Genomic DNA, 7293 nt, shown 5'->3' on the forward strand with positions numbered 1-7293 from the left:
AACTCTCTCTACCTCCCTTCCCTCTCAATTCCTGTCTATTTATTCCAGTGAATAATCAAGAAAATAGAAAGTAAAAAAAAGAAAAAGGAAAAGGAAATATTCCACGACTTCAAATGGGCTACTCAGGACAATGCTTTCCTTGTTAAGATCCTCACAGCATTCCATATGCAGAAAGGCAAAGACGCCATGTATTTTTTAACCCAGTTTTTATATTTATTTATTTATTTAGGTGCTTATTCATTTTTGTTATTGATGAATTAATGTTTTACATTTGACATTGACTAAGGATCTGACACCAGCGGACTCCAGTACCCCTATATGGTAATCTGCCTCTACAAAACCGATCCATTGACCTTTCCATCCATCCATCCATCCATCCATCCACCCATACATCTATCCATCCATTCATCCATACATCCATCCATCCATCCATCCATACATCCATCCATCCACCAGTCAACCAAGCTAAGTACAAAAGGAGATCTCTCCTTGAATGGTGAGGAGAAACAACGATGCATAGGTAGGTTGCAAAGGCCCAGTTTGGCTGAATAGGGCAGAGGGGCTGAACCAGGGAATGTGTTGGGGCGTGTGGGTTTGGGTGGGGTGAGCCGGAGACCCTGTGAGCTGGGTCACATTAGGGGCAGGCAGGGGGTGGAAGGGGTTGCGAACAGCTGTCACTGGAGAACCATCACAAGTGCTGGAGCTGGTGAGCAGGACACCTGGAAGAGAGGACAGACAAAGGAGAGAAGCAAAGTGCGGAGGAAAGGAGAGGGGACAGGATGGTGAGGACAGGAGAGGACAGGATTGGAGGGGACCTGAGAAACCTACCTGGACAAAGGCAGCATACAGACATCCAGGAAGGCCAGCAGGCATGCAGGCAGCTCTGGCCTGGGCTCCCTGGATCCCGGGCGCACCTCCACCTGTCTTCTCTTGGCTGCCAGCCCTGAGGTCCCTCGTCGGTCAGCACTGTCTTGCCATCCTTCCGTCCCTCTGTGCCAGGGCCCAGGCGCCTGGGCGCTGTTGCCTGACCTAGTGGCAGGGCAGTTGGGCTGCCCAGTGCCAGTGTGGCCAGCACAGATTGCCAGGGGCTAGGACATCACAGAGGGCTCCTGTGGTTGCTAGGCCACGGGGACCCCGCCCATCCAGTTGACCAGCAGCCATGACCCCATGCTGAACTTGACTTGAGGGGTGGTGGCCAGCCACCAGAGACAGAGCCCCAGGCCAAAGCAGGTGCTGGTCGGCCGGGCCAAGGGGCTATGGGCGGATTGGTGTGTGTCTGGGCATGGGGCTGGCATCTGACAGTCCAGGGCGGGGGACCAAGGTCCGCCAGGCCCCTGTCCCACCATGTGCACTGACACACAGTCTTGCTGACTGACTGACAGTCCCCGCCCCAGAGATACCCACACCAAGTCCCTGGGTGCCCTGAGCTGCCCCTGAGTGTTGGTGGGTGCCTGCCTGGACACATGCCTCCGTAATGGAGGCCTCTATTAATCCCGTTGCCTACTGACAGCTGCCCTCCTGCCCCTCCTCCTCCTCCTCCGCCTCCTCCTCCTCCTCTTCTTCCTCCTCCTCTTTCTCCTCTTCCTCCTCCTCTTCCTCCTCCTCCTCCTCCTACACCCCCTCCTCCTCTTCCTCATCCTCAGCGGGACTCACTCAGGGCCCTTGGCCTAGGCAATCCAGGGCTGCTGCTCTGGCTTCTGCAGCTTCTATCCAGTGGGGGGGGTGTAGGAATCTGTTCCTGTCAGTCCCTGATTCCTGGGACCTTCCATGCCTCCAGCTCCCCCCACTCTCTAGTCCTGACCCCTCCTCAAGGATGCCCCCTTTCCCCTTACCCTCTGTCCCGCAGCTCCCAACTAACATCTACTGTGTTCCTCCCTGCGCTACTTTACTGCCACCCTGCTTCTGCCCTTCAGCCCTGAGGGCCCAGGGCCAGCCCAGCTGCCATCTCACCATCCAGCACGGGGACCTGCCCTAACCCCCTGCCACCACACCCACACACACAGACCTGCACACACTCCTGGTTCCCCTGCCTGCAGCCTGCCTCTCAAACAGTCTCCTTCTGCCCCCTAGCACCTTACAGCCTCTGCCACGGACCCCCACAGACACCTGGGCATGAGCAGTGCAGACATGCAAACAGCTCCTCTCGCCCCCACTGCAGTTGCTCCAAGGTTGGAAAGAGTCTTTTTTTCATGCTGTAGGGGAGGGAGTTGAGACAGTCCAATGTCCTGGGGAGCAAGAACTGCAAACAGTCCATCTACAATGTAACATTTGGGTCTCAGGCCGCCCAATCCCTAGTGTGCTGTGCAGACCTTTGACTGGCAAAAACACCCCATCTGAGCGTGAGATCTGGCTGGCCTAGTGGCTCTTTCTGTGGACTAAGAGACAGACAGACAGAGTTTTCAGGTTCAAAACCTATACTTCCCAGAAGATGGTCATTCACTTCGGTAAAAAAAAAAAAAAAAAAAGGCTTTTTATTTTTTTTCCCCTGCCTAGGGTAACCTGTCTCCTGCCTGTTTCAAAGTTAAAAAAGGGAAAAATCTTTTTTGGAGGGAAAAGGACCAAAATGCAGGCAGGTGGACTCCGTGGAAGGTGGATGGGGAGTTGCTCCTGCCCGGGCACTAGAGCCCCAGCTGCTGTTCCAGGTGCTCTCTGATAACAGAGATCTCCATGTGTCGTGTCATGACACTGTCTCCAGGACTGACCCTCAGGATAATGAGGATTCAAAACGAGGCAGGTGATACTGCCTTCAAAAGTAAATCCAGGGAGGTTTGGCGGTATGTCAGAGGGTTAAGGGCTTGTGGCGATCACGAATAGAGGGGACAGGTGGAAGGATTTGGGGTCTGGCCCCCAGACTGCCACCTGCAGGGGAGTCGCTTTACAGGGGGTGAAGCAGGTCTTTAGGAGCTCTATCTTTCTCTCCCACCCTGTATTTCCTCTGCTCTCTCCTTTTGTGTCTGTCAGACGCAAGGTCAGTAACAACAACAACAACAACCGCAACAATAACCACCACAGTGACCAAGCAACAAGGGCAGCGAAAGGGGAACAAATGGAGTGCAGGAGCTGTGGATTATTCGTGGCGTAGGCACTCAGCTGTGGCAATAATCTCTTGAGGCAATCAATCCATACATGAAGAAGTAATACATGTAACAGAGACGTATATGTCCCTGTGTGTTTCCACTGAGATAATGTAAATGCACTTTTATTTACTTCTTCATTTATTTATTACCTTGCCACGAGAATTTCTTTTCATTGCTAAAAAAAAGTGTCCCATCAAGGGTACCAGGTGTGCCACACCCAGTTAAGCACTCATGTTACAATGCAGGAGGACTGGGCTTCAACACCCGGGTTCGCACCTGCCAGGGGAAATCTTTACAAGTGGTGCGGAAGTGCTGCAGTTGTCTCTCTCTGTGTCTCAAACTCTCTCTACCTCCCTTCCCTCTCAATTCCTGTCTATTTATTCCAGTGAATAATCAAGAAAATAGAAAGTAAAAAAAAGAAAAAGGAAAAGGAAATATTCCACGACTTCAAATGGGCTACTCAGGACAATGCTTTCCTTGTTAAGATCCTCACAGCATTCCATATGCAGAAAGGCAAAGACGCCATGTATTTTTTAACCCAGTTTTTATATTTATTTATTTATTTAGGTGCTTATTCATTTTTGTTATTGATGAATTAATGTTTTACATTTGACATTGACTAAGGATCTGACACCAGCGGACTCCAGTACCCCTATATGGTAATCTGCCTCTACAAAACCGATCCATTGACCTTTCCATCCATCCATCCATCCATCCATCCACCCATACATCTATCCATCCATTCATCCATACATCCATCCATCCATCCATCCATCCATCCATCCATCCATCCATCCACCAGTCAACCAAGCTAAGTACAAAAGGAGATCTCTCCTTGAATGGTGAGGAGAAACAACGATGCATAGGTAGGTTGCAAAGGCCCAGTTTGGCTGAATAGGGCAGAGGGGCTGAACCAGGGAATGTGTTGGGGTGTGTGGGTTTGGGTGGGGTGAGTCGGAGACCCTGTGAGCTGGGTCACATTAGGGGCAGGCAGGGGGTGGAAGGGGTTGCGAACAGCTGTCACTGGAGAACCATCACAAGTGCTGGAGCTGGTGAGCAGGACACCTGGAAGAGAGGACAGACAAAGGAGAGAAGCAAAGTGCGGAGGAAAGGAGAGGGGACAGGATGGTGAGGACAGGAGAGGACAGGATTGGAGGGGACCTGAGAAACCTACCTGGACAAAGGCAGCATACAGACATCCAGGAAGGCCGGCAGGCATGCAGGCAGCTCTGGCCTGGGCTCCCTGGATCCCGGGCGCACCTCCACCTGTCTTCTCTTGGCTGCCAGCCCTGAGGTCCCTCGTCGGTCAGCACTGTCTTGCCATCCTTCCGTCCCTCTGTGCCAGGGCCCAGGCGCCTGGGCGCTGTTGCCTGACCTAGTGGCAGGGCAGTTGGGCTGCCCAGTGCCAGTGTGGCCAGCACAGATTGCCAGGGGCTAGGACATCACAGAGGGCTCCTGTGGTTGCTAGGCCACGGGGACCCCGCCCATCCAGTTGACCAGCAGCCATGACCCCATGCTGAACTTGACTTGAGGGGTGGTGGCCAGCCACCAGAGACAGAGCCCCAGGCCAAAGCAGGTGCTGGTCGGCCGGGCCAAGGGGCTATGGGCGGATTGGTGTGTGTCTGGGCATGGGGCTGGCATCTGACAGTCCAGGGCGGGGGACCAAGGTCCGCCAGGCCCCTGTCCCACCATGTGCACTGACACACAGTCTTGCTGACTGACTGACAGTCCCCGCCCCAGAGATACCCACACCAAGTCCCTGGGTGCCCTGAGCTGCCCCTGAGTGTTGGTGGGTGCCTGCCTGGACACATGCCTCCGTAATGGAGGCCTCTATTAATCCCGTTGCCTACTGACAGCTGCCCTCCTGCCCCTCCTCCTCCTCCTCCGCCTCCTCCTCCTCCTCTTCTTCCTCCTCCTCTTTCTCCTCTTCCTCCTCCTCTTCCTCCTCCTCCTCCTCCTACACCCCCTCCTCCTCTTCCTCATCCTCAGCGGGACTCACTCAGGGCCCTTGGCCTAGGCAATCCAGGGCTGCTGCTCTGGCTTCTGCAGCTTCTATCCAGTGGGGGGGTGTAGGAATCTGTTCCTGTCAGTCCCTGATTCCTGGGACCTTCCATGCCTCCAGCTGCCCCCACTCTCTAGTCCTGACCCCTCCTCAAGGATGCCCCCTTTCCCCTTACCCTCTGTCCCGCAGCTCCCAACTAACATCTACTGTGTTCCTCCCTGCGCTACTTTACTGCCACCCTGCTTCTGCCCTTCAGCCCTGAGGGCCCAGGGCCAGCCCAGCTGCCATCTCACCATCCAGCACGGGGACCTGCCCTAACCCCCTGCCACCACACCCACACACACAGACCTGCACACACTCCTGGTTCCCCTGCCTGCAGCCTGCCTCTCAAACAGTCTCCTTCTGCCCCCTAGCACCTTACAGCCTCTGCCACGGACCCCCACAGACACCTGGGCATGAGCAGTGCAGACATGCAAACAGCTCCCCTCGCCCCCACTCCAGTTGCTCCAAGGTTGGAAAGAGTCTTTTTTTCATGCTGTAGGGGAGGGAGTTGAGACAGTCCAATGTCCTGGGGAGCAAGAACTGCAAACAGTCCATCTACAATGTAACATTTGGGTCTCAGGCCGCCCAATCCCTAGTGTGCTGTGCAGACCTTTGACTGGCAAAAACACCCCATCTGAGCGTGAGATCTGGCTGGGCTAGTGGCTCTTTCTGCGGACTAAGAGACAGACAGACAGAGTTTTCAGGTTCAAAACCTATACTTCCCAGAAGATGGTCATTCAGTTCGGTAAAAAAAAAAAAAAAAAAGGCTTTTTATTTTTTTTCCCCTGCCTGGGTAACCTGTCTCCTGCCTGTTTCAAAGTTAAAAAAGGGAAAAATCTTTTTTGGAGGGAAAAGGACCAAAATGCAGGCAGGTGGACTCCGTGGAAGGTGGATGGGGAGTTGCTCCTGCCCGGGCACTAGAGCCCCAGCTGCTGTTCCAGGTGCTCTCTGATAACAGAGATCTCCATGTGTCGTGTCATGACACTGTCTCCAGGACTGACCCTCAGGATAATGAGGATTCAAAACGAGGCAGGTGATACTGCCTTCAAAAGTAAATCCAGGGAGGTTTGGCGGTATGTCAGAGGGTTAAGGGCTTGTGGCGATCACGAATAGAGGGGACAGGTGGAAGGATTTGGGGTCTGGCCCCCAGACTGCCACCTGCAGGGGAGTCGCTTTACAGGGGGTGAAGCAGGTCTTTAGGAGCTCTATCTTTCTCTCCCACCCTGTATTTCCTCTGCTCTCTCCTTTTGTGTCTGTCAGATGCAAGGTCAGTAACAACAACAACAACAACCGCAACAATAACCACCACAGTGACCAAGCAACAAGGGCAGCGAAAGGGGAACAAATGGAGTGCAGGAGCTGTGGATTATTCGTGGCGTAGGCACTCAGCTGTGGCAATAACCTCTTGAGGCAATCAATCCATACATGAAGAAGTAATACATGTAACAGAGACGTATATGTCCCTGTGTGTTTCCACTGAGATAATGTAAATGCACTTTTATTTACTTCTTCATTTATTTATTACCTTGCCACGAGAATTTCTTTTCATTGCTAAAAAAAAGTGTCCCATCAAGGGTACCAGGTGTGCCACACCCAGTTAAGCACTCATGTTACAATGCAGGAGGACTGGGCTTCAACACCCGGGTTCGCACCTGCCAGGGGAAATCTTTACAAGTGGTGCGGAAGTGCTGCAGTTGTCTCTCTCTGTGTCTCAAACTCTCTCTACCTCCCTTCCCTCTCAATTCCTGTCTATTTATTCCAGTGAATAATCAAGAAAATAGAAAGTAAAAAAAAGAAAAAGGAAAAGGAAATATTCCACGACTTCAAATGGGCTACTCAGGACAATGCTTTCCTTGTTAAGATCCTCACAGCATTCCATATGCAGAAAGGCAAAGACGCCATGTATTTTTTAACCCAGTTTTTATATTTATTTATTTATTTAGGTGCTTATTCATTTTTGTTATTGATGAATTAATGTTTTACATTTGACATTGACTAAGGATCTGACACCAGCGGACTCCAGTACCCCTATATGGTAATCTGCCTCTACAAAACCGATCCATTGACCTTTCCATCCATCCATCCATCCATCCATCCACCCATACATCTATCCATCCATTCATCCATACATCCATCCATCCATCCATCCATCCATCCATCCATCCATCCACC

This window comes from Erinaceus europaeus (genome assembly GCF_950295315.1).
Source record: "Erinaceus europaeus chromosome 6 unlocalized genomic scaffold, mEriEur2.1 SUPER_6_unloc_17, whole genome shotgun sequence".
In the NCBI taxonomy this organism is placed as follows: domain Eukaryota; kingdom Metazoa; phylum Chordata; class Mammalia; order Eulipotyphla; family Erinaceidae; genus Erinaceus; species Erinaceus europaeus.